Below are 26568 nucleotides of genomic sequence, written 5' to 3'. Positions count from 1 at the left end.
GAGGTGCTTGAAGGTGACAGGGGGCGGCAGCTTCGGAGCAGGGGCATCTATTCAGATGCAAACAGCACTGAATGCGTCTTGTATTTTCAATTGGTGTGAGATATTCCCTTTCTGCCCAGGGTTTCAAATATCCTAGAACCAGCCCTGATTACACCGAGGCAGCACGTGGTTCACTTCACAGAGCTTAATTACTGTCACTAAATTGTAAACATAGCTCGATTCTTCAAACATGCAGTCTATATTGTAATAAAATAGAGAAATGGCATAATCACACTCACACTGATTAACAAAGTATGGAGGACAATCAGTTAAATCAGTTCTCTTGGAGTATCTCCTTTCAGTACTGTACATCAGAGTGGGGTGAGGGGGGCAAAACTAACATTTTGGAAACAGAGTCTGTCTTCTCGTTGTCTTATCCAGGAGGGGGTAAGGAGCCCTCCCCCACCCTGGAAGAGACCAAGATGATACTAGAATACTGCATACCCACCCCTGTGTCCACCTTGGTGGATCCTGTTCCCCCTCCAGTGATGGCTTTTGTCCCCCCATGTGGTGGCACCTGCCGCCCCCCTCCACCCCCCCCCCGCCTGTGATGGCTCCTGTCCCCTCCTGTAGTGGATCCTGTCTCTGCCCTGGGTGGCTTCTGTCCCAGTCCTGGAATGTCTCCTGCAGCGAGGGTGTAGTTCTTGATGGGCCTCTTCTCAAAAAGGCTCAGCTCAAAATTAATATGAAAAGGTGGGCGAGTGAGTAAGTGAAGGGATGGCTGGATGAATTAGTGAAAGGTTGAATGGATGAATGAAAGATTGAATAGATGGATAATGGGAGGGGATGGATGGATTGATGAGTGAGTGGCAGGATGGAAGAGAGAAGACGGAAATAGCTGGATGTATGGGTGGAAGGGTAGCTGGATGGGTAAAAGGGTAGATGGATGAGTGAAAGGATGGATGAGTGAAAAGGTGGATGATGAGTGAGTAGGTGGATGGATGAGTGAAATGATGGATGGATTGATGAATTGATAAGTGCAAGGGCGAATGGATGGACGGATGAGTGAAAGGGTGGATGTAAGGTTGGATGAGTGAGTGAAAAGGAAGGTAGATGGACAAAATGATAAATAGACCAGTGAAGGAGTGAAAGGATAAATGGATGAAAGAAAGGATGAATGAGTGATAGGGTCAATGGATGGATTCATGAGCGGATGAGTAGATGAATGGATGGGTGGATGGATGGATGGATGGATGGATGGAAGGAAGGGTGTGTGGATGGATGGATGGAAGGAAGGATTGCTAAGTGAAAGAGTTGATGGAGAGAGAAAGGGAGGATGATGGATGACTGAAAGGGTGGATGGGTGGAAGGATCAGTGACTGGGTGGATGGATGAGTAGGTGAAAGGATGGCTGGAAAGGTGAAAGGGTAAATCGCTGGATGGATGAGTGAATGGATGGATGGGTAGAAGAGTGAATGGCTGAGTGTACAGATGGATAGGGTGAAAGGGTGGATGGATGGATAATGGATGGATGAGTGAAAGGATGGACGAGTGAAATGAAAGATGGAAGGATACATGATGGATAGGTTTGCAAATGGCCGAATATGTCTAGATATGGCTGGGCCTACTTATATACAATTGCGCGACCTCTGATGTGTCTGTAAAACTTATCCAATTGTCCTGAAGTTTTGTCCTGAATTTTGACCTCCTGTCCTGAATTTGTGTCCTGAATTTTGACCCTTTGTCCTGAATTTTTACACTCACCGTCCTGAATTTGCACCAATGCCAGTTGGTCACCCTAGTTGTACCCAGGTTCCGACTGTGCCGTTGGGGTGGTAGGAGCTTCTTCTTAGACACATCTAAAGCCTGAAGCGCTCTACCATCAGATTTAAAAAATGCTCCCAATCTGCTGAACTTTAGGAAAAAGCAGAAAACTAGGCTCTTCATCACCTGCAAATCTAGACATATCTGCTTGTATCTTCCTCCGTTTCTCTAAGTTAGCGCCAAGACACCTTCAGGTAATCGTGCGCTTTATAAGACTTATTAACATAACATAACCCGAGTCGTAATCAGGCAGTGGGGAGACCACCACCACCGCGCAATCATGAGTTTGAGGGTCCTCGGACCACCAGACGCATAATCAGGCCCTAAATAGCACAACCTGGCTATGCACGGATTACTGGTGCCTATCAAAGTATGGCTGAAGCAATGGACAAATGGTAATCACGTGAAATGTACAGATGTCTCGCGGAAGGTGCCCCTCTATGGGCCTGGAATGGGCAGAGAAGGGACGTTCAGTTTCCTCTGAATATTCTTTTCTGCTGCTGTCCTTTTTTCAGATGCGTGTTTTCCCCCGGGCTCAAGTTTAACCTACATGCATTGAAATTTGCCTTTTATCAGACAGAAATCTGTAGCTATTGCGCACAACACTGATCCTCTAGTTTTGTCCATAGTTCCAGAGTAGGGTCAGTCGTACAATTTTGTTTATACTGAGGGTGGGCGTAGTGGGCGTAGTGGGGCTGCGCGAAGCTACGCGAAGTGGGCAAAAAACTACGTCCACCCACGCACTTCGCGTAGCCCCACTACGCGCCACCCGCCTTCCTCCCGCCCTCCCTAAATGCTTAAATTACCTTAAAAAGGAATTATAAAACCACTTACCTTGTCCGCTGCGTCCCCAGGGCTCCCTCTCGTCATCGCGCCGCCGTCTTAGATACTAAGGCGCATGCGCGGCCGCCCACGCATGCGCATTTCTCGCGAGAAATGCGCGGGCGGCCGCGCATGCGCATTAGTATCTAAGACGGCGGCGCCGGCGGCGCGATGACGAGAGGGAGCCCCGGGGACGCAGAGGACAAGGTAAGCGGTTTTATAATTCCTTTTTAAGGTAATTTAAGCATTTAGTGAGGGCGGGAGGAAGGCGGGTGGCAGGCAGTGTTGCCTGCTTCGCCTACTTTGCAAAGAGCGAAGTAGGCAACACTACGCCCACTTTGTGGGCGTAGCCAAGTTGCCCGCCCAGGGTTAGTTTATACCAGAGGTGATGTACCTAAACTATTTTGTCTGATAAAAATGGTCTTCTACAGGGCATGGCCACTAGAGAATGCTTCCTTCCTTCCTATCACAACAGCACGAACCATAAAAGAAAAAACTCTTTTATCTTCGGTGCTCTGCGTGTCTGCTGGTTTATTGCTGCACAATTTAAAACATACAACCACTATCTGGTTTAGTTTTGTAATCAAAAAAAATCAATGAAGTTTTATGCTCGCTCTAGACCTTCATCTGGGCTCCATGAATTCACTGTTAAAGGTATTTGGGGCCAAAAGATTGCAGTTTATATCGGAGACAGTTTTATGGCCGAGCTGGTAATGGGTTTACAAGGCGCGGAGTGAAGGTGAGAGGCATGCACAGTCCAGCACAGCTAACTGTTTGGCCCATTCCGGTTTTAAAGGGGACCCGTCAACTTCACTTAGTTGGAGGCGGACTTTAGCTGACAGCAAATGAGGAAACAAAGCAAGGGCATTGCAGCAAAGGTCCGGCGCGGGAAGCAGGCTTCCGAGGGTCTGATGCTTCAAAAGGCATGGAGATTGAGATAAAATGATAACATGACATTGTCTTCAGGGCAGCATTAATTATAAGAACATTGGAATCATGGGAGCTCCATTGAAGATACTGGAGTAGCTTAGGGCCAATAATGGCTGGTAGAGGCCTTCCTCTCCAACATTGTGTTTGTTTTTCTAATTCTCCATTTTTAACTCCTTAGCTGCAGCGGATATTCCGCCGCAGCTCTAGGGGGGCGGGGGGCCGCACGGCTCTCCTGTACTCGTGACGGTACCGCTCCGCCACGAGCCTCGGTGGGATGTGCTTGTGACGGAGCGGTTCCTTCACGGCCCCGCCCGCTCTATAGAACGCGCCGTGCAGGTGCCAAACCAGCGCTGCGCAGGCGAGGCGAGCGGGTCGTGACGGAACGGCTCCGTCACCAGCACAGCCCACCCGAGGCTCGTGATGGAGCGGTTCCGTCACGAGCATGGAACGGGTTAATTTGAAACATTTTACCCTAGAGAGTAATCCAGCCATAGTGGCCTTTTGCATCAGGCTAGACCAGTTGATAAAAGCCATCTGCCTCGTTATATACCCTTGCCTGACTGGCACATCCATTATCAGTGGGCTATTATTTAATATTAACTCCCTGTTTGGAATGCCGGGATAGGCTCAACCATTCAAAATTATTCAAATGGTGACAGTAATTACTGTTTTTCGCCTGCTTTATGTGTTTCTTGGCAGGACTATGCCATACCAAAGGTAATGATGGACGGAGCATTTGAGCAAATCAAACACTCACCCCCAGTCAACTGATCTGGGTTTAATCCATCACCGTTCTTTAGCTCCCTCTACCACCCCAGTTCAGACATGGCCCTATGCAAATCAGTCTGACCCTGTGCCTCATGGGAACAGTCCAGCCCGGACTGCCAAGCCATGCCTTCCCTGGACCGGAGACAAGCATCCTAGGACCGGTTTCGGATTCATAATCCTCATCAGCCAGGCTATCTTGAATCCTATGGTAGAGTGAGCAAGGGACCCACGTCTGGGCATACCCTGCCAACTCAGGTTGGGAAATCTGAAGCTTACAACCCCCAATCTTACTGACCAAGCATCGACCCTGAGCAAAATACAGCAAACAATGGTTCAATTGACCCCAATGACACTGCACCTGCTGCTACAATGCTAGCTACACCAATGTGTACAGATGTCCACTGGCTGAGGCTAACCAACATTTGAATCCAAATTCCTAAGTGCAGAACCATAACTAGAAGCCAGCCACATCTGCAGACAAATGTGAAAATAGCCTTAAATATTTGCTGGAAAGTTGTAAAATATGTAGAAAGGACTGAAAGATCATAATAATGTTTCTTAAAGCAATGCCAAAAATACACAGAATAATATATCAAACTGCAATAACCTTATTTCACCGGTTGGGTGACTTCTCTGCATAAAACACTAGGCTCATTCACTTTGCTCAGGCCAACCGCTGCCTGAAATGCCTGCTTGAATTAACAGATACTACTGTGGCTATGTCTCATTGACCTTAGTCATTGTTATGTTATGAAGAGATAACAGAAAATCTGTTGATAATTTCCAAAATTTCAAAAATCTGTGTAAAAGTAGCAAAATGTTCAAAACCCTGGATGAAAAAGAAAGTTGCACCACTTATTTTGGATGGCTCTACTCATTACCTAAAATCATTGATTGGCAAACTGATAGATGGCAATGGAATATTAAACTGGCTACTATCACTCAACATAGTCATAAACAAACCCTAACCCTCCAGCCACAGAATAATTTTTTCCCACAAAATGTCCCTGAAGGACCATGTGTTGTCACATTACCAACTTGAAACCCTCCAGTACTGTTTGGCTTCTTTTTTTTATACGATTTGGGTTTGACAATGGGCTCTAGTGAAGCCTGCTGCCGTTTAAAGAAAGTAATGGAGACAATAAAAGACAGACGGGCAGATTTACAAGCCCCATGTGCCTCTTTTATGCCGCTGTTGCGTCACTTTTGTGACGCAGCGGTGGCGCGAAGCCAGCGCAATCCTGCGGGGTAATTATTCTGAGAGATGCGTCACGTTGCAAAGCCCTGCGCAACATGTAGGCGTTCCGGCGCTGGGGTGGGGGTGTTCCGGCGCAGGTACGCCTCCTAAAAGTGGCTGAGTGAAATCTACAAGATTTCACTCAGTCACTTTTAGGGCCATGCTGCATCAAAACCCTGCGCCTGCTTGATGCAGGCATAAGGATTGACGCAGCATGTTAGGGATAGGGCACCCCCGAGCCTTGCTGGAGCTGCGTTGCGCTTGCCTTTCCGACGGGGGATACGACATGCATCTGCCCATCCATGCACCACGCGCGCATCAGTGGTGGCGCACGGGTGGGCAGATGCTTTGCAACTCTTCTGGCGCATCCATTCTGATTAACAGAGATGCGCCAGAAGTAGTAAATCTGTCCCAATGAACCTATATGATGAAACAACGCTTCAGGTAAGGGAGGCATCCATTGCACAAGTACCTAATGAAAAAGCACCATCAGTTTTTTCTCATACAGTCCCTCTGCCCCGCCAGAGTAGATATCTACATTCCAAAGAACATAACTAAGGGCCTGATTTAATGTTTGGCGCAGTTGCACCGGCTTACCGCAGGCACAGCTGCGCCAAACCCACAAGGACCGCCTGCTGTATTGCGAGTTAAACTAGTGTACGGTGGACAGTTCTAGCCCTTTCCCAAAGGGAATGGCAAAAAAGTTCCAGCCCGGCATGGACGGTGACGTCCATGCCATGCTGGAACTGTGTGGGAATGCAGACATGTTGTGGCTGTTCCCCTGCCATGAAATGGCTTGTGGTGCAGTGACTTGTAATATGCTCAGTCGGACTGCACCAGACCTGCTGAGCACACTACATTGTGGCATACCTCCACCACCTCCAGGGATCAACTGTTCCCTGATGCCGCCGGCAGTTCTCAGCCGCAACGACTTTGCAAGTTGTAATGCGGCAGATGGACAACTGCCACCACGAGTCTTGCGGTTGCAAGACCGCCAGACTCTAAATCAATCCCTAACTAACCTTCTATATGACAGGATGTAGAGGAACCGGACTTCAGACCCAAGTAGACTGGGAAGAGGGATTAGACACCACAGACACACCAGGATATCAGAGGTACTTGCACGCATCAGTAATTGTGGCTGTCATTTTCATCACATGAAGGGAATCGTCACTCTTATGGATCAAGACACTTCACCAAAGACACAGAATGGGTAAAACTGTTGGATAGATCAGTACCCTTGATTCCCAGCTGACGCCTGTGAGAGAGCGCAATTTGAATGAAACATATGTCCGTACCATATTTACAAGCATATCGCATAAAGTTAGAAGTTGTAACGTGAAGTAGCACTTGTAGCGTAAAGTTAGCCGATGTAACTTAATAAGAAGAAATGTATTCGCATGTATTTTAGAATATGCATTAGAAAGGCCCGTATACATAGGTTGGGCTAATATAGAAATGTGAAAATGCTTAAGAACAGTAGAACGTGCTAAACAGAGTTCATGAACGTATGTAATTATTAAACGGAGAAAGCGGTGAAATGTAAAGTGAAGAAATGTGCAGACTATATAGCACTGTGTAGGAACGAGAGTATAACGTTGTATTTTATGTAACATGAATTCAAGTATAATCAATAGTTTGCTAATTCGATCATATATATAAGTGTGCTAAAAGTCATACTGTGTAAAGGAGTTGTAGGAATTTTAGAATAGTGTGTTCATATGTGATTTTAACCTAACGGACCAAGGGTTCGCAAGAGTGTAGTCCACTGCATGTAATTTAGTGGTCTCACAGGAAGAGGGGGATAGCTTTGATCTGTACGTGCGAGACAAAAGTCAAAGGTCTTGTTAAATTAAAGTGACAATGCTGGACGAAGTTTATGGTTTAAGTGAGATAAGGGACGCTTGGAATTTGGGGTCTTGTTACGAAGTGACTGTTCACAGGACCAAACGAGGTTACAATCACAACACGAATGAATAGAGTTCTGTTGAGGTGATAGACTTTGCTCTGAAAGTGTCAACTGGAATGTCATGAGGTTACCAGCACGATGACGAAGATGGCGCCTAAGAAGCAAGGTCAACTTAACGGACGACGCGAAGAGATGAAGCTATGGAAAAACCCAGAATGAGATCACATGAAATGTGTACGTGGTGGGCGTCTCAAATGGGCGTTCCACCCATACTGTGATTTTGTATTTAGGGACAGCACCCCGGGGAGAAGAGTCAGAGCAGAGGGAGCAGAACAGAAAGAAACAGCAGAAGGAGAGCAGTAGGCCGAGGACCCTTAGAGAGCGGATGGGTAGGCAGAAAGGGTACTGCTTCTCAACATAGGTTTCCATCAGAGATTGAGAGAGTTTGAACTTCTTTGGAAGTCAAACTGCTGACACCTTTTTAGGTAAAGAACTTGCGAAGTAGGGATGTCACTTAGTATAGAGTAGGGACAGATTTAATTTGTTTTATCTTCTTTTAGATGACGCAACAGATCCACTTTGTGTCTATGTTATTCAATTTGTTGATTCTGGAATTGGTTTTAATCGTTTTCGTTTGTAGACTGAGATTCTTTAGGGAATTTATGTTCCTTTTAGTTCCTGTATACTTGTTGAATCTTATCCTGAGAGGATTGTATATGCAATTGACATTGGTTTTATATTAAACTTTTTAAACTTTATCAGTCGTAAGTGGTTCTTCAGAGTTGCGTCAGTTTATGGGGTTGATCTAACCTATGTGGGTTTGCCTTTTACTCAATGACAGTCAATAATCGATCCAAAATTGGATGAATGAGATAGGTATCTAAGTAATCAGAAAAGGTATCAAAATCTCATTCCCCGCAGTTGGTAGCAGAGAAAGATGGTTGGCTTCTTGAGGAAGGCAACCTAGGTTAGGTCTAGATTACCCCAAGGTCCCTAGCCATCGACGACCAGAAGAAGAATCCCTGCCGAAGAAGGTGCTGACGGTGCGAGAGAGAAAAGCAGCAGAGTCGGTCGAGAGTGAGTATAAGGGTCATGCGTTGCCAGATTGCGGTGTTTTGTGTTGTACCTGTGTTGTAATGTCAAGCGGAGTTGAATGCCTGTAGTGTGATTGAGGGAAGGTTGTGAGCGCGCGCAACCGGATAAAATCTTAAGTCCAGAGAAGGGCTTAAGTGGTTCGGGTGTATCGAACACCCAGAGTAATTGTCTACCATTGTAAAGGGGGTCATGAGGTACCATTGATCGCCCGCAGGACCGTGATAGGGGGAATGTCTGAGTGAGTGTATGAGTAACGGACGCTGGTCGGACGTTTACTGTGTGTAAGTAACCTATCAGATAAAGCGAGCGTCTGAACGTGAGAGGAAAGACGTCTCGTCAGATGAGGTGACAATTACAGTTAGACTGTGGACGTACAGTCAAGAAAAGTGATCGCTTGGTCGGAAGTAGTCATTTTTCGGTGTATGAATGAAAACGCATGCAAGACCGTGAGACGAGCTGAGAAAGGAGGGGAACTGCTGCAGAGGGGACGAGTGACGTCAGCATAGAGCCGCGCTGGGATTGGCCGGTTAGCGTAGAGTCGCGCTGGGATAGGCTGGTCAGCGAGAGCCGCGCAGGGATTGGTTGTTTGCCATCGGGAAGTAAATAAGGAAGAGAAATAAAGAAAATCGTAGATTTTGAAAATGAAGTGTTTTAAGCGTTTAAGGGCGATCTTTAAGAGAGATAGAGGAAGCTCGTATGCAGGGGAAGAAGCCCCACCAGAAGGCACACCAGCTTATTATATGGCTGTGAATGTAGGGTTACACTCAATACTATGGATATCCGAGTGGAGTAAGCTAACAGAAGGAAATGAGGAACTGACGTTTCCGAGATACGGGACGTTTAGGTTAGAAGTATTGAATCAACTGAAAGCGGTAATGCTAGCAACGAGACCTCTACCGAGGCCAACACAGTTCGAAGCCCTTAGTGCATGGTTCAGGGCGGCACATGACAAGAGCTCGAATAGACGCCAAGAAAGAGTGAGACGATCGGTAAAAGCAGTGCAGGATGCTAAATGGGATGATGAAGCTAAAAAGTGGAGGGTGCAAAAAATAGAAGCAGACAAGCTGTACCCAATGCTAGAGGCTACGGGAGGAAAGAAACCTCTAGAAGAAGATGAGGACAGCGAGCCGGATGAGGAGCTGATAGAGAGGCTATTATTAGATAGACCACCTCCGTACAACAGAGAAGCCGAAAGTCCCGAACTACAGCAAGGGGACGGGGCTAGGTGGGGGGAATATAAACCGCTCCCAGTAACAGAGTGGGATCCCAAGAAAGGTGAGGAAGTATCTCAATCTAGTCCCGTACAGAAAGTAGTAGGAAGATTAGTGGTCCAGAAGGTGCCAGAAACGGAGTGCGCAAGGTCGTATCAACTGCCAGATGCTCTACAAGTACCTGTTACCATAGGTCCTATAGTGTCAATCTACAACCCGGAGGGAGCCCAGCAGGAGGAACAGGCACGGTGGGACAGGGAAAGGGCAGAGATGGAAAGTAGGAATAATACGATCAATTCCCAAAGGCAGTTGCTAGGACCAAGGAATCGGAGTACCCCATTGGGTCCAGTAACGGATCCCTGGATAGAACAAGGGGGTCAGAGAGGACAGATGGATCTGAGGGGACCGAAACCGAAAACCTTTAAGGAATTAAGGGAGTATTTGAAAGAATGGGATGCTGCCGAAGAGACTCAGAATAAAAGAATAGAAACAGAAGCAGAATGGAGAGATCAAGATAACAGGATCCTCTCTCACTGCGGAGCTGGCGAAAGCAGCCCGGAGTGGGAGGGAGGGAGTCAAGGAAGCAAAGGAGATACTTGCCATACCATCGGTGGCAATAGACAATTGTGTGAAGACAAGAGTACAGGATGTGGGGGGATGCCTCGCCCCATCTTTAGTGAGGGAGAACGAAAGACACAGGAGTACCGAAATAGTTTCAGGTGCACTCACCATGCCCCGGACGAAAATGTGCGGCATTGGAGTTACGAGAATACGGAGAGTCACGAAGGGTCTCGCCATGCATCCGGTGATCACGGACGGGATCGCGGGAACATGGAGGGCCGTGAAGGACCTTTCCGTTTATTGAGTGACACCAGACAGCAAGTGAATAGCAGTGATTTAGAACCGAACGGAAGATCCTATCTCGCATCTAGAGAGGCCGAGCTGGAAAGACAGAATGCAGTAATGGGGAATAGAACATTGTTCCACCATACCCCTAGGGAAGATGGAAAAGCTTGGGACCTAGAGAGGTGGGAACAAGGAGAAGCAAGGAGGACTCCTCATAACTCACCTGTGCCCAGACGTAGGACTCGTAGTGGGGGTGAGAGGGATGAAAACGAACCACCTAGGAGTGAGGTACTGAGAGCTGAGATAAAAGCAAAACGGCTCGATGTAACCAGTTTGAAGTCAGATTTGGATGAAATAATAGACGGCACATTGCCAATGGAAAGGATCGATCTGTATGAACAGGATGAAATACTGTTTATATCTAAGGATGTTACTCGGAAAGCGAGGGCAGTTCATGAAAAATTATCTGAGTTGGCAGACAGGTATATGATAGACTTATCACAAACTAAAGCTTTACAGGGCAACCATAGATTAAACTGCACGGATCAGGATCTAGATGAGCGTAGGACGATTGGGCTGAAAGTACACATAAAGGAACTGATCTCGAGTATCAGATTGTGGAGGAATTTGGATAAATGGGAGGAAAGATGGTCCAAGAGGGGATCTGTCAGAAGGAGTACACTTGCGGGGTCCCCGGAGGGAGGGCTAATGCGAATGGAAGCTTTCCCTTTGCGAGAAATCGCGAACGGAAGCTACGTGCATGTGCCCTGGAGTAGAGGGGATTTAGCGGCATTTACAAATTCTTTCCCAAAGTTAAGGGAGAACCCCGTCGAGTGGTACAAACAGGTAGAGAGGTTCGTGAAGATCTCTAAGGTGCTGTGGGTCGACTTGAACACCCTGTTTGATATCGTAGTACCCGGAGATTTGTGGACGGCATGTAAGCTTAGTGTCGAATGGCCCATTTGTGAACCAGATAGGGATGCCCGGACGAATGGTCCATCAGAGAGAGTCATGGAAAAGTACGAGAGGGTAATTGCGTGGTTAAAAGAGAAGGTGCCGTTGCAGGACATAGACTGGGTTAAGATAGATCGAACAACTCAGGAACCTAAAGAGACCGTTCACGAGTTCTATGAGAGATTGCTGAAAGCATTCAAACAGTACAGTGGATTGGATGTGATGGATCCTAAAGACATAGGACAGTTCGTGTCAAAGTTCGTCCTGGGATTGAGATCAGACATAAGCTTAATGATTCAACAGCATTTGATTTGTTGGCAAAACAAACCTTTAGATGAGATCCTGAGGTATGCGAGGTACTGTAGCGACGAGATAGATTCGAAAGCAAAGAAACTTAAGGAGAAGCTGATGTTGGTGCAGATGCAGTCAGCTGGAAAGGGTGGACAGCGACAACAGGGAACAGGAACCCTAGGGAAGAAACAGAATAATCAAAGCAGAGATGAGGAAGAGAAACCGAGACCTAGGGTAGATATCGCGACGCTGAAAAAGACAACGAGGTGCCATCAGTGTAACGAAGTGGGACATTGGAGACGCGAGTGTCCCTATAATGTCGAGACGGGGGAAATAGAACAGGAGGAGGATGAGGTTCAGAACAGCCTGGTAAAGGGAACCGTGGTTCCGAAGGGAAAGTTTATCAAAGGGGGGACTCAGACTCCTCGAGCTCAGTTCCCTCAACCGCCTCGCATTGCAAATGGAGGAAAAACCTATAGACAACTGCCGCTGTTTGTAGGAGGAGAAGAATGCTACTACGTTGATCCCCTTACGGGACAACGAGTGAATAGGGAAGAAGACTGTACTCTAGGAGCAGCCCTGGAGGTAGACCAGAGAGGACCATACGTAGAGGCTGAGGTGGCTGGATGCCCTACGACCTTTTTGGTGGATACGGGGGCCACTCGATCTACTTTGAGATCCGCGGTAGTCCCAGGTCTGCCAATGTCGGGAGAGACGATTCAGGTGGTAGGAGTCGCAAATAGGAGAATGACGAATCCACTGACAGAACCAGTGTCAGTGAAGATAGGGAAGTACAGTGATGAACATCAGTTTGTGATTTGTGATTCTAGCCCTGTGTGTCTGCTAGGAAGAGATCTGTTGTGTAAATTAAATTGCACCATATATTGCACACCTGAAGGAGTAGAAGTGCAGACTAACGATGATGATGCCGATTTTAAGGTTGTAAACTCGCAGGAATGCGTGGAACTATATCCTACCCTAACGGTGGAGGAGCTTCCACAGCACTTGAAGGAGACAGTGTCAGCTGAGGTGTGGGATTTTACTGGAGAGGAAATAGGACTGATTAAAGGGGTAGAACCGGTAAAGATCATGGTAAAACCCAATGCCGAGTATCCAAGAACACCACAAAATAAGTTGACACCGGAGACAATTGCAGGAATAAAGCCTGTGATCGAATTCATGATTAAACAGGGAATACTGAAGGAGATCGTGGGAAGTCCATGTAACTCTCCGATTATGGGTTTGCAGAAGCCTAGCGGGAAATACAGAATAGTGCAGGACCTACGAAAGATTAATAATATCGTTGTTTCATGTTGTCCAGTGGTACCGAATCCATCAGTGATATTGTTTCAGATACCGTTCCAAGCTGAATGGTTCACCGTGATAGACTTGTGTCAGGCTTTCTTTTCAATCCCCTTAGATGAGGAAAGCCAGTATCTGTTCGCTTTTAAGCTGGAAAATCGCGTTTTAACATGGTGTCGTATTCCCCAGGGGTATACAGAAAGCCCATCGATTTTTAACCAGCTGCTGAAGAAAAATCTTGAAAGTCTAGTACTGCCCATGAATTCGGTTCTGGTCCAGTACATAGACGACCTACTTGTGGCGTCAGAAACTGAGGAAGCTTGCAAAGTAGACACCATCACTTTGCTAAATCACTTGGCCGAGAACGGACACAAGGTGTCTCCAAGTAAATTGCAGTATTGTCTGACTGAAGTGCAATACTTGGGCCATAGGATTGAAAAGGGAAAACGGAAGGTGTCTCCAGACAGAATAGAGGCGATCATGAAAATGAACGCGCCTAAAACACAAAGAGAAGTCAGGATGTTTCTAGGCATGGTTGGTTATTGTCGGCAGTGGATAGCCAACTTTTCACTGAAGGCAAAACCTTTACAAAAACTGACGCACAAGGGGGTGAGTGATCCGGTACCATGGGACAAAGATTGTTTGATGGCATTTTTGCAGCTGAGGGAGGACTTGTGTCGTGCCCCGGCTTTGGGAATGCCTGATTACGAAAAACCATTCTTACTTTACTGCTGTGAAAGGGAAGGTTGTGCTTTAGCAGTTTTGGCCCAGATACACGGAAATGCCCGTAGACCAGTTGCATACTTTTCGGCTACCTTAGATCCAGTAGCCGCAGCGTTGCCCGGATGTCTCAAATCCGTTGCTGCAACGGGTGTCAGCATTGAAAGGTGCGAAAATGTGGTGATGGGACATCAGTTAGTGGTGTACGTACCGCATTCTGTGGAATTGTTAATGACCAGGACCAAGACTCAGCATCTGACGAATAGCAGGCTCACACGCTATGAGCAAGTCATATTGGCTGCTGAGAATGTGACCCTGAAGAGATGCTCTGTCTTGAATCCTGCTACTTTGATGCCACTTCCTAATGATATAGATGATGAAATTTGTACAGATCATGACTGCCTTGATGTGACTGAACTATGCACCAAACCAAGACCAGATATCGTAGATGAGCCATTGACTGACCCTGATGAAATATTCTTTGTTGATGGTTCATGCGTAAGAGACGATATCGGTCAGCTGAGAGCAGCATATGCAGTTTGTACTATCACCGGAGTGGTGGAAGCCGCCTGCCTGGAAGGAGTACACTCCGCTCAGGTAGCTGAAATCATTGCTTTGACCCGTGCCTGTTTGGCAGGCAACAAAATTCGAGTCACCATATACACCGATAGCCAGTATGGTTTCGGGGTAGTTCATGACTATGGGCAGTTGTGGTCTCAAAGAGGTTACATGACCTCCTCGGGTTCTCCTATTAGGAACGGAGAATTCGTGAGATTATTGTTAGAAGCATTACAAGGTCCAGAAGCTATAGCGATTGTCAAATGTGCTGCGCACACAAAGAATACAGATTTTGTGTCGCAAGGAAATCGATACGCAGATGAGGTCGCACGTTACTGTGCGGAACAGGGGTATTCTCACACCAAGGTAGAAGTGGGGGGAATACAAGAAAGAACTGATTTGACTATGCTGTTAGACACTGTAGATACGTGGGATGAATTGAAGTGTGTCCAGGAAAATGCACCAGATTTTGAGAAAAAGGCATGGGAAACAGCAGGTTGTACCAAAAGTGAGATGAATTTTTGGATTTCTGCAGATGGGAGAGCAGTTTTACCAAACGAACTTGTTAGTCCAATGGCAAGGAGATTGCATGGACCAGCACACATAGGTAGAGATGCCATGGTGAGAGTATTCAGACAAACGTGGTACAATCCGAAGTTTAGAGTAGCGGCAGAAGCAGTATGTCAGCGTTGTGCTATCTGTCAGCAACTAAACGTAGGAAAAAGAACACCAGTCACATTGAGTCACATAGGGAGGTCTGGGGGGCCTTTCAACAGAATGCAGTTGGATTTTATTAAAATGCCCAAATGCAATCGACTCAGATACGTCTTAGTGATTGTCTGTATATTTTCCAGATGGGTTGAAGCTTACCCTACACGTAGGTGCGATACACTTACAGTAGCGAAATTGTTGCTTAGAGAGTTGATACCGAGGTTTGGGGTGCCAGCCTCTTTGGAATCAGACAGAGGAACTCACTTCAACAGCGAAATAGTGAAGATGCTATGTTCAGCCTTAAGTATCGACCAGAAGCTCCACTGTAGTTATCGACCAGAAGCTTCGGGGATTGTAGAACAAATCAACAGCACAATAAAATCCAGACTCGCCAAAGTTTGTTCATCGACATCCCTGAGTTGGCCTGATGCACTTCCATTGGTCCTTATGAGCATACGTAGCACACCCGATAGAAGGACAGGTCTCTCTCCACACGAGGTGCTAATGGGGAGAGCTATGAGACTGCCATCGGTTCCGACTGCAGCATTGTTGAACATCACAGACGATTTGATCTTGGACTACTGCAAGGGACTATCTGATGCCATTTATTCTGTGTCCCTCCAGGTCCAGGCTGAAGAGGTTCCATCAGCACAAGACTTGTGCCATGACCTATGTCCGGGGGACTGGGTCCTGGTGAAGAAGCATGTCAGGAAGAACTGTCTAGATGTGCGTTGGCGTGGACCATTCCAAGTCATATTAGTTACGAACAATGCAGTAAAGTGTGGAGGCTTGCCCAACTGGATACACGCCTCACACACCCGAAGAGTTCCAGCACCTCTGGAAGAAACAGCTCCTCTCTCGGATGAAAATCCAGTGGAAAGCGGAGAAGCCACAGAGAGGGAAAGTCAAGCTGTAGAGGTGATCGAAGAGGCTGAGCCTGTGTCGGAACAGGCTGATGACGGTCAGGACACCAGTGAGACCGAAGTTGCCTCAGAAGAAGAAAACAGCTGGGAGTTCGAGTCAGATACCGAACAAGCTGTAAGTGATCAAGAGACGAGTCCAAGAACAAGGAGCAGGAGGACAAGGAATGGAGAAGCTAGTTGGCCGGAAAGAAGGAGAAGGTCAACTTTGAGAGCAAATTCAGAGAGAACCCTTGTCCCGATCTTTGAAGATTCAGATTTAGACGAAGGAGCTACGGACTCAGGCTCTGAGAGTCCGAGAAGATCAAGAAGGGTACGTGTGCCCTGCAGAAGATACGCCACCCCAGAATGGACTTATCTAGCAGATGTCCTGGAGACAGAGATCTGGGAGAGTGAGAGAAGTGAAGGTGACCAATATCGATCAAATTGTGACAGTGGAAAAATGGATGTTGACTCCTGGAATCGAGTCTGAGGAGTTACTGATCTTTACAAGAATTGTTGTAGATGCATAAAGACTTTTATAATTAAGCTATAAAGAAGAAGATAACCTAGCGCCGAGTGGAAAGAAGAATCAAATTAGGGATTACATTTAGAGGACGGAGAAGGGTTAGGGTTGCCTGTGGCTGAAGTAAAAGGACATTGTTGTGAAAAAGAGACTTTTATTGATTAAGAGCGCTTCACAGACTGAGAAAGCAAATAAAGCAAACAAAGATCTGAAAGAAAAACTTTTCCTCGAAAAGAAAGAGCTACATTGTTTGATAACATGGAGAATGGCAACCCAAACCGGAAAACAAAATGCATAGTAGGTACACTAATAGCAGTAGTAATTTTTCTCATTATTACAGTAATTACCATATCATACATAGTAGGACATACAAGCGTAAAGGAGACAGCAGATGTAAAGCCTGTAACGACTTTGAAACCTGCTCTTGTTGGGAAGAAGGAGGAGAGCAATGTAATTCGTGAAAAGGCGTTACTGGCAGATGAAGCTCGTAGGTTACATGTAGACGAGTCGCAGGGAAATTTTAGATCAAATGCATATGCCAAGCTATTATATGAGTATATTGATGCCATGGAGGCCAAAGATTGTTATGTTTGCATGCAATTGCCGGCTTCCGTAGATGAAGGCATCAGATATCATCATCTCCCACTGACATATGGGATAACATGTAGTTTATTGCTTAGTATATTTTATGGTAGAGAAGGGTTTGAGTACTACTTTTCAAATTATGATTCGGTACTGCCCGAAGTCCCGAATTATAAACAAATGAACAAGTGGGACTATCACAAAAAGGAAGATAGGTTAGCAAAATTCTTTCTTCCTTGGGATACATTAGATACTTCATATGCACGCAGAAATAATCTGACTTGCAAAGTGTCAGAGGTTGAGAAGAAGTTTATTGGACAAGTAGATGACCGGTACAGGAGGCAGAAGATTCTAAAAATGTCAGGACAGTGGAAAACTGATTGGACCGAAGAGGAAAAAGCACACAAAAGGAAGGGTAGCAATGGTCCAATAGCTTTGGATAGAACGCAGAAAGGAAAGTTATGTTTAACTCGAAGCAAGACATATTATGAGAGTGTATTTGTAGGTGAAGTTAATTGCGAACATGCTTTTCGGTTAGAGTATTATACGAAAGATTTCATGAAAGGGATGCAAGCGATTCCTAATGTATATTTTGTATGTGGAAGAAATGCCTATGTAAAATTGCCTGACAATTGGTATGGTTCGTGTTATTTGGCAATTGTCTTCCCCAAAATATATCACGCAAAGGATTTAGAGATCATAGAAGGAAAGACTTCGAAAAGAGCGAAAAGGGAAGTAGGAGATGCTGAAGTAGTTGGAGACATATTTGGAGCAATGTTTCCTCTTTTAGGTTTAATACTTAATGATGTTAAGATCAGGAGACTAGCTACAGTTGTGGATAGATTGTCTGCTAGTACTGCAAGGTCATTGATGCTAGTAGAAGGAGAGATGCAGTCGATTAGGGCAATGGTTCTTCAGAACCGTCTTGCTTTAGATGTTCTGCTAGCGAAAGAGGGCGGAGTCTGCAAGGCTTTGAAGGTCCAGGAATGTTGTACTTATATTCCAGACAATTCAAAACCACTTGAGAAGGTTATACGGAACATTACAGAGATACATCAAGAAATCGAAGATTTAACAAAAGTAAATGTTTGGGAGAAAGTAGGTCATGGAATGGGAAAGGTTGGAAGTTGGTTTGCCAACCTTGGTAAAAGTGTTGTTTGGTACATTTTGAAACCTGTCTTAATAATATTGATTTGCATAATCACATTGTTGGGTTTAGTGAGACTGTACAAATGGTATAGGTCAAACCGGTTACAAAGGTCCATGAGAGAGCAAGAAAGGAGATTAGCTGCTTTGCAAGATCAACAGTATAAAAGTTTAAGAGCTCTCGAAACGATAAAAAGAGGAAACCTTGTAACTAGTTCTGTGTTAAGTGACATTCAAATTGAGGTGTTTGTGATGACCCCTAGAGGTCATCAAAGGGGGGAACTGAGAGAGCGCAATTTGAATGAAACATATGCCCGTACCATATTTACAAGCATATCGCATAAAGTTAGAAGTTGTAACGTGAAGTAGCACTTGTAGCGTAAAGTTAGCCGATGTAACTTAATAATAAGAAATGTATTCGCATGTATTTTAGAATATGCATTAGAAAGGCCCGTATACATAGGTTGGGCTAATATAGAAATGTGAAAATGCTTAAGAACAGTAGAACGTGCTAAACAGAGTTCATGAACGTATGTAATTATTAAACGGAGAAAGCGGTGAAATGTAAAGTGAAGAAATGTGCAGACTATATAGCACTGTGTAGGAACGAGAGTATAACGTTGTATTTTATGTAACATGAATTCAAGTATAATCAATAGTTTGCTAATTCGATCATATATATAAGTGTGTTAAAAGTCATACTGTGTAAAGGAGTTGTAGGAATTTTAGAATAGTGTGTTCATATGTGATTTTAACCTAACGGACCAAGGGTTCGCAAGAGTGTAGTCCACTGCATGTAATTTAGTGGTCTCACAGGAAGAGGGGGATAGCTTTGATCTGTACGTGCGAGACAAAAGTCAAAGGTCTTGTTAAATTAAAGTGACAATGCTGGACGAAGTTTATGGTTTAAGTGAGATAAGGGACGCTTGGAATTTGGGGTCTTGTTACGAAGTGACTGTTCACAGGACCAAACGAGGTTACAATCACAACACGAATGAATATAGTTCTGTTGAGGTGATAGACTTTGCTCTGAAAGTGTCAACTGGAATGTCATGAGGTTACCAGCACGATGACGAAGATGGCGCCTAAGAAGCAAGGTCAACTTAACGGACGACGCGAAGAGATGAAGCTATGGAAAAACCCAGAATGAGATCACGTGAAATGTGTACGTGGTGGGCGTCTCAAATGGGCGTTCCACCCATACTGTGATTTTGTATTTAGGGACAGCACCCCGGGGAGAAGAGTCAGAGCAGAGGGAGCAGAACAGAAAGAAACAGCAGAAGGAGAGCAGTAGGCCGAGGACCCTTAGAGAGCGGATGGGTAGGCAGAAAGGGTACTGCTTCTCAACATAGGTTTCCATCAGAGATTGAGAGAGTTTGAACTTCTTTGGAAGTCAAACTGCTGACACCTTTTTAGGTAAAGAACTTGCGAAGTAGGGATGTCACTTAGTATAGAGTAGGGACAGATTTAATTTGTTTTATCTTCTTTTAGATGACGCAACAGATCCACTTTGTGTCTATGTTATTCAATTTGTTGATTCTGGAATTGGTTTTAATCGTTTTCGTTTGTAGACTGAGATTCTTTAGGGAATTTATGTTCCTTTTAGTTCCTGTATACTTGTTGAATCTTATCCTGAGAGGATTGTATATGCAATTGACATTGGTTTTATATTAAACTTTTTAAACTTTATCAGTCGTAAGTGGTTCTTCAGAGTTGCGTCAGTTTATGGGGTTGATCTAACCTATGTGGGTTTGCCTTTTACTCAATGACAGTCAATAATCGATCCAAAATTGGATGAATGAGATAGGTATCTAAGTAATCAGAAAAGGTATCAAAATCTCATTCCCCGCACCTGCACACCCGCACAGCGTCTACCACTGAATCTATGAAAATGGCGCATATGTTTTTGTTCCAAATACTTTGAATCAACTGTTTTGCGATCATTTGGTTGAAATAATTTGCATTAAAGTGCATGTTTCTTAAAAGTGCTTTTATTCAGCCCGTTTACCGCGGCAGTGCAGACGTTCGACAGAGTGGGCGGGGCTGCGTCGGCCGTTGGTCGTGCGCAGCACCAGGGAGGTAGTGCTCGCATCGGCCAACGGTCAACGACAGCACGGAAAGGGTTCAAATTCGAAAAGGCCAGGATATATTGTAAACAAATCATACACTACGCTAAATCCTCTTTCTGCAGATCATAACTAGAGTACTCACTGATCCTTGCCAGAGGACACTTCAAAATGATACAGCACCAGGTCACAGATGCTTCGTCAGCTCCCATCACAGACTCCACATTTGATGCGCTAGTTTCTTATTTCTTTACCATAATCTGATGTGCTTTACGCGTGTAAGCTCATTTGGTTAACCGACAAATACTGGAATTGATGAAAACCTGATCTGTGCAGGTTCAAATGCTAAAATTATTGATTAAATATGTCATCAGTCACAAGTGGGTAGACATCGATTTATTAAAGTGGGTGCTTTGCAGAAAGCTGCATGCCCTGGCCAAGCCCCTCTGCCGTGCTGTAATTGCTGTCCTTTGCTTCTTAGCAGGAGCAGCGTCATAGGGGTGCTAGTCTCTGGGGTCTGGTGGCCCATGTGCTGAGAGGTAAGGAGGGGGCCAGCTAGATTGATTGTGAAAAAAGGGACATCTTTGCTGAGGGAAGCATCCTTTTTAGCCAAAGTGAGTGTAAAATGCTGTTTTAGGACAACGAAAATAGTACACATCACATACATTACAAAGTTGCTACCCGTGCAGGGATCACAGCAGCAACAACTTCCAGCACAAAAGTGGCAATAGCGTCTATACCAGCAGAGACCAGAGCAGCAACCACAGCTGTAACATGGCAGGGTCAAGAACAGCAACAATGCCACCCAGCAAGGTCAGGACAACAGCATTTACCACAATTGTAACCACAGGAGGACAAAAGTCACAAGATGCAGCACATCAGCCGGAAACAGAGCAGCATCAAGAGCTGCAGTCACAGCAGGGACAACAACTGTAACAGCTGCCGGGGAGGCAGGGACAGCAGTAGTGACCACAGATATATTTTCCATTAGGAAAAATAAAAGAAAGTTGAGTGAAAGGCTTCAATTATTCTCCGCCACGTGCAATGACCACATTTTAGTCCATATTCTTGTTCTTGCTCCTGTAGAGCAGCACAATGTAACCTGATAGGCTGTGCCTGCTCTGAAGAGGAGCACAACCAATCCCAGACCAGCTTCTGCCTTGTTGGGTCTCATCGTTGAGGAAAAGCTCAGGTCCCATGGAGCAGTGCGTATAACGCCTGCCTCTTGAAATACCATTTAGCCGTAGGACATCCCACTGAGGACAACAAACAAGCACTGACAACGCCAATAAGTCTGGTTTTCGTGGGACAACATATGTAAACAAAGGTTTGCCTATAGAAGCATAACCACATCGTCTCTGAACCACCAGACTCTTTCTGTGCCTTCTGTGTCTATGCCCTAGCAGTTAACTTCAAGCTTGTGGTGCAGAGTTGCATGTTACACAGTGATAATCCTTAAATAACCTCACAAATCTCTAGCATATGCTGATTCAAGTGTACCAGTAGGTTCTGATGCCACATTATCAGTAACGGCCGTGTCCCGACAAGCAGGTATCCAAAGCACTTTAGAAAACTTCCCAGCAGGTCCGGTGCTGCTAGGAAGTTTTCGTTTACTCGCGGCAAAACTTTATTCGTAACTATACCACCTCTAGATTGGTTGACACGCAGCCATGAAGAGAAAATTACTAACAACTACGGATGCAGGGATTTGGCTGCTTAATTTTATTATGGTGCTGTATCTTCTGTTTACACATACACAATCTGCTTTGCAGATCACTAAGATAAAATTGGAGAGAGGTGGTTGACATGGAATTTTGATACTACAACGTTTGTCTGACCCATGTGAAGATTAAGGGAGAATACTTAAATTGCTTTGGATACCTGCTTGTCGGGACACGGGCAATACTGATTGTGTAAACCAAAACAAGAAGGGAGTGGAGAGGGTGTGGATTTGGTCTCCCCAGCCATAGTATATATAAACAAAAGAATGCACAGAAAGGTATTAGGTATGATCCCTACGATGGTGGGGAACACACTGTGTTCTTTAACCCCTTGCGTGCGGGGCGTTTTCCCCGCCTGTGCTGACTCCGCCTTGCACGGGCGGAGTCATGACGGAACGGTTCCGTCATCAGCACAGCTCAACCGATGCTGATGACGGAACCGTTCCGTCATCAGCATGGAAGGGGTTAAATACCCCTCACACACCAAAAGAACCCTTGGTGTCATGCTTCATCGTTGTGGTCTTCGCATCCCTCTACGGAATGCGGCATGCTACTAACCAGCGACTACTATGTTGTAAACTCTATGTGTGATACATGAGGGTATTTGGTATTATGTGAGTAGTGAGGTCAGAAGTGAATGAAACGTGTGAGTGTTAAAAAATACCAGGCACGTGAGGGCTGAAAAGACTTTTATTCGGCCTCCATGCAGGTATTATTAAAAGGGGTGTGGTGGAGGTATATATAATTAAGAGGAAATATGCTTCTTTAATCATTTAGCCGCGGCGGAGACGGTTGGAGAAAGTGAATCCTCTTGGGCTGATGCTATTAAGCACAAGGTCCCTCTGTTTTTTCAGGCTCATGTCGCCATTCAGCAACTGGTAAAAAGTCCTCATTGTAGGTACTTTTCATTTTAGGTCCTCATTGCAAGCACCTTTTTTTGTTAATTGAGATGAACAATTTAGCGTATTTCCTATTAATTTTAGAAAACAGGTAATTTACCCTTTTTCCAGACGTGAGTAAGGTGGGGATCTGTGCACCCCGTCCTGAAGAAGAAGCCCAGCTTCGAAGCATGTCGACGCACAAGTGAGGTATTGTAAATTAAATACAATAATACCTCCACCACACCACTTTTAATAATACCAGCATCGAGGCCGAAGAAAAGCCTTTTCAGCCCTCGTGCCAGGTATTTTTTAACACTCACACGTTTCATTCACTTCTGACCTCACTACTCACATAATACCAAATACCCTCACGCACCACACATAGAGTTTACAACAGTGCTCCCGCGTAGTCGCTGGTTAGTAGCATGCCGCATTCCGTAGAGGCATGCGAAGACCCTTATGATGAAGCATGACACCATGGGTCCTTTTGGTGTGTGAGGGGTATTTAAAGAACAAAGGGGCATATTATCAAGGCGGGCGATATGAGATTATTGCCGCTTTTGCGGCCATTTTTGGCCAAAAAGCGGCGATAATTTTATCGCCCTATTAGCAAGCTGTCGCTAACAGCAGTTAGCGACAGCTGTAGGCGATAGCGACCGGTTTGGGGCCCGCTTTGCATGTCAGTGATATTTATTAATAATGACATGCAAAGTGGGCATACCCAACTTGTTAGCGACTGAAAGCAGTCGCTAACATCGCTATCGCCTATTATCAACGCAGGCACAGCAATAAAAAAATGTGCGCTAAGCACGATTATCGCCAAAACCTAATGCCTGCTCAGACCACTTCTTAATTGTATATCTAGTGGGAGGTGGATATTCAGGTTAAGACCCTATTAGCGATAATGCCTGCATATCGCTGGAATTCCAGCGATATTCACGCATTTCGCCGCTATCGCCGGATATTTTATCGCTTTGGAGATGAACGTTGCTAATAGCACGTTATCTCTGCGATAAAATCCGGCGATGCGCGGCGATAAAAAAAATATCGATAAGCTCATTTAGCAGTAAATATAGATAGTTGTTGATAATATGCCCCACAGTGTGCTCCCCACCATCGTAGGGATTATACCTAATACCTTTCTGTGGATTCTTTTTGTTCATGCATACTGATCATGTGGCATCAGAACCTACTTAGGTTTTGAATTGGTATAAAGCTAACAGGATTACAGCTCTGAAGTTGTCTTGGGTTACTCCTTATAAGTGTCGTCTACAGATACAGGAAAAGACTCCAGCAAGAGACTAAAGGAATAAAGAAAAGAAAGAACTGACAAACATGGGCAAAGCACTTGTCTTGATATGTATTCATTGACTGTTTGGTTTAATTGTTACACTTGAATCAGCGTGTGCTAGAGATTTGTGAGGTTATTTTCCGAATAGTTGAATCGATTTTGGGGCTTACTTCCTCTTCTTTAAGCGCCGCTTGTGAAGACCATTGACAAAGAAACAGGATAAATACTCCTAGTTGACTTGTCCCCGAGCACCATTGCTCAACAAATCACCCATTCCTATCTCTCTATAATCCTTAAATAGTATGGGGCAGATTTATTATAACTGGCGCGTCCCCAGGGATGCGCCAGTTATTTTGCGCCGCTGCTCCGCCACCCATGGTGCGCCGCTTTTACAATGCGGCGCACCATGGGGCAAAAACGGCACAGATGCGTGACACATCTGTGCCGTAAAGGTGGCGCATTGCTGGAGTTGCGTCGCAAGCGCGACGCAGCTCCAGCAAGGCTCGGGGGTGCCCCATCTTTACAATGCTGCGTCAAGACCTACGCCTGCTTCAAGCAGGCGCAGGGTTTTGATGCAGCATTGGCCTGAAAGTGACTGAGTGAAATCTTATGGATTTCACTCAGCCACTTTTGCGAGGCGCACCTGCCCCGGAACGCCCACCCTGCGCCGGAACGCCCACAAGTTGCGCAGGGCTTTACAACGTGACGCATCTGCCTAGATGCGTCACATTGTAAATGGGTCGTAGGGATGTGCCACGTTTACGCCGCAGTTGCGTGACGCAAACGTGGCGCATTCCCAACATAAATCTGCCCCTATGTGTACAGTTGAGCATGCGTTAGCACATTAAAGCCAGACCTATTTGCTTTGCCAATGCTTATCCTGCCTTCCATTGAAGACACCACAATGAATGAGGAGCACACCATGTGTTGCCAAGTCCAATTAAGAATGTCAAATACAAGGTAATGACTTTGGCTTTGGTGGCGGGAACAGGCTGAGGCTGCAAAAGAGCCGCGTGGCACATTCTACAGTGAGCTAGAGATGCAAATTGCTGTCATTACTTATGCGCAAAAACTCACCCAAAGTTAGCACAAACTTTTTTTTAATGAAATCACATCCTAAATGAGCACAGGAGAACGGAAACGTGAGAAATGATGTTCCTGTGGTGTTTGGATGCTAATTGTCTGTCTGGAGAATATCAAATGAAGCCTTATTAGAAATAAATTGAAAACCTTTCCCTTCAACTGAGAAAAACAGAAGCCATCAAATAGAAATGACAGGATCTTTACAACTGTTATCGGAAGAACTACAATCTGAGGAAAGCTTGGCATCACAACAAGACTTGTCATTCTTACAGAAAAAAAGCAGGCATTGGCAAAACAAATCGTTTAGGCTTTTATAGTGAACGATTTTGTTGAGCTTCAGATGGACGCACATATAAATTGAAGTACCACTAGATGGCCATGTGTGGTGCTGGACATACTCCAGGTCTGAGCTGGAGTACATTTACAATTGTTTTGTGTCCTTTTGGGCTGTAGTACCTATGATCTTCTGCTTATCCCTCAAATCCGTCGCAAAAAACTTGGCGGCCTCCGTTTCTCTTTTTTAGCCCCCAAATTTTGGAACTCCCTTCCGTCCTCTTTTCGCCATTGCCCTACCTACGAGTGTTTTCGTAGGACACTGAAGACGTTTCTCTTTCAGTTAGCATTTGAGTAAACCCCTGCCCTTGTCCTCCGCATCTGTTATGAGCGCCAAGAAACCGTTTCGGTGAACGTGCGCGGTATAAAATATTTTAACATAACATGAAAAGTGAAGTTTGTGAAGAGCAATGGGTTTACTCTTTTTTTGGTGAAACTTAATCCTTCCCTAAATCCCTCCTTAACCCTTCCTACCTCCTCCTTACTTCTCTCTAAACCCCTCTAATTTTATAGTAACTATTCCCCATTTTCCAACCCCTGTACCTCACACATTTACTACTAAAATGTAGTTGTATATGTGTGGAGAGCTCCACAGCTGGGGCTTAGATCTCTTCATACATAATAATAATAATAATAATAATAAGCATTTATTAAGCACCTGGCTGCACAAGACTGTGTGTCCCTGCGCTGACTACAAATGCTAACCCATCAAAAGAGCACGAACCCAGGGAGCTAAGGTTTAGTATCTGGGAAATAAGTGAGTTTTAAGTTTAGCTCTAAAACTCACTTCAGATGGCTCCATCCGCAGGTGGATAGGCAGAGCATTCCAGAATTTGCTGGCCAGGTAGCGGAAAGACTTTCCGCCCATCTTAGCTTTTGTGAT

The sequence above is a fragment of the Lissotriton vulgaris genome, chromosome 5 (assembly GCF_964263255.1).
Source record: "Lissotriton vulgaris chromosome 5, aLisVul1.2, whole genome shotgun sequence".
Taxonomy (NCBI): domain Eukaryota; kingdom Metazoa; phylum Chordata; class Amphibia; order Caudata; family Salamandridae; genus Lissotriton; species Lissotriton vulgaris.
The sequence above is the reverse complement of the archived record's forward strand: the minus strand, read 5'-3'. Positions refer to the sequence as shown.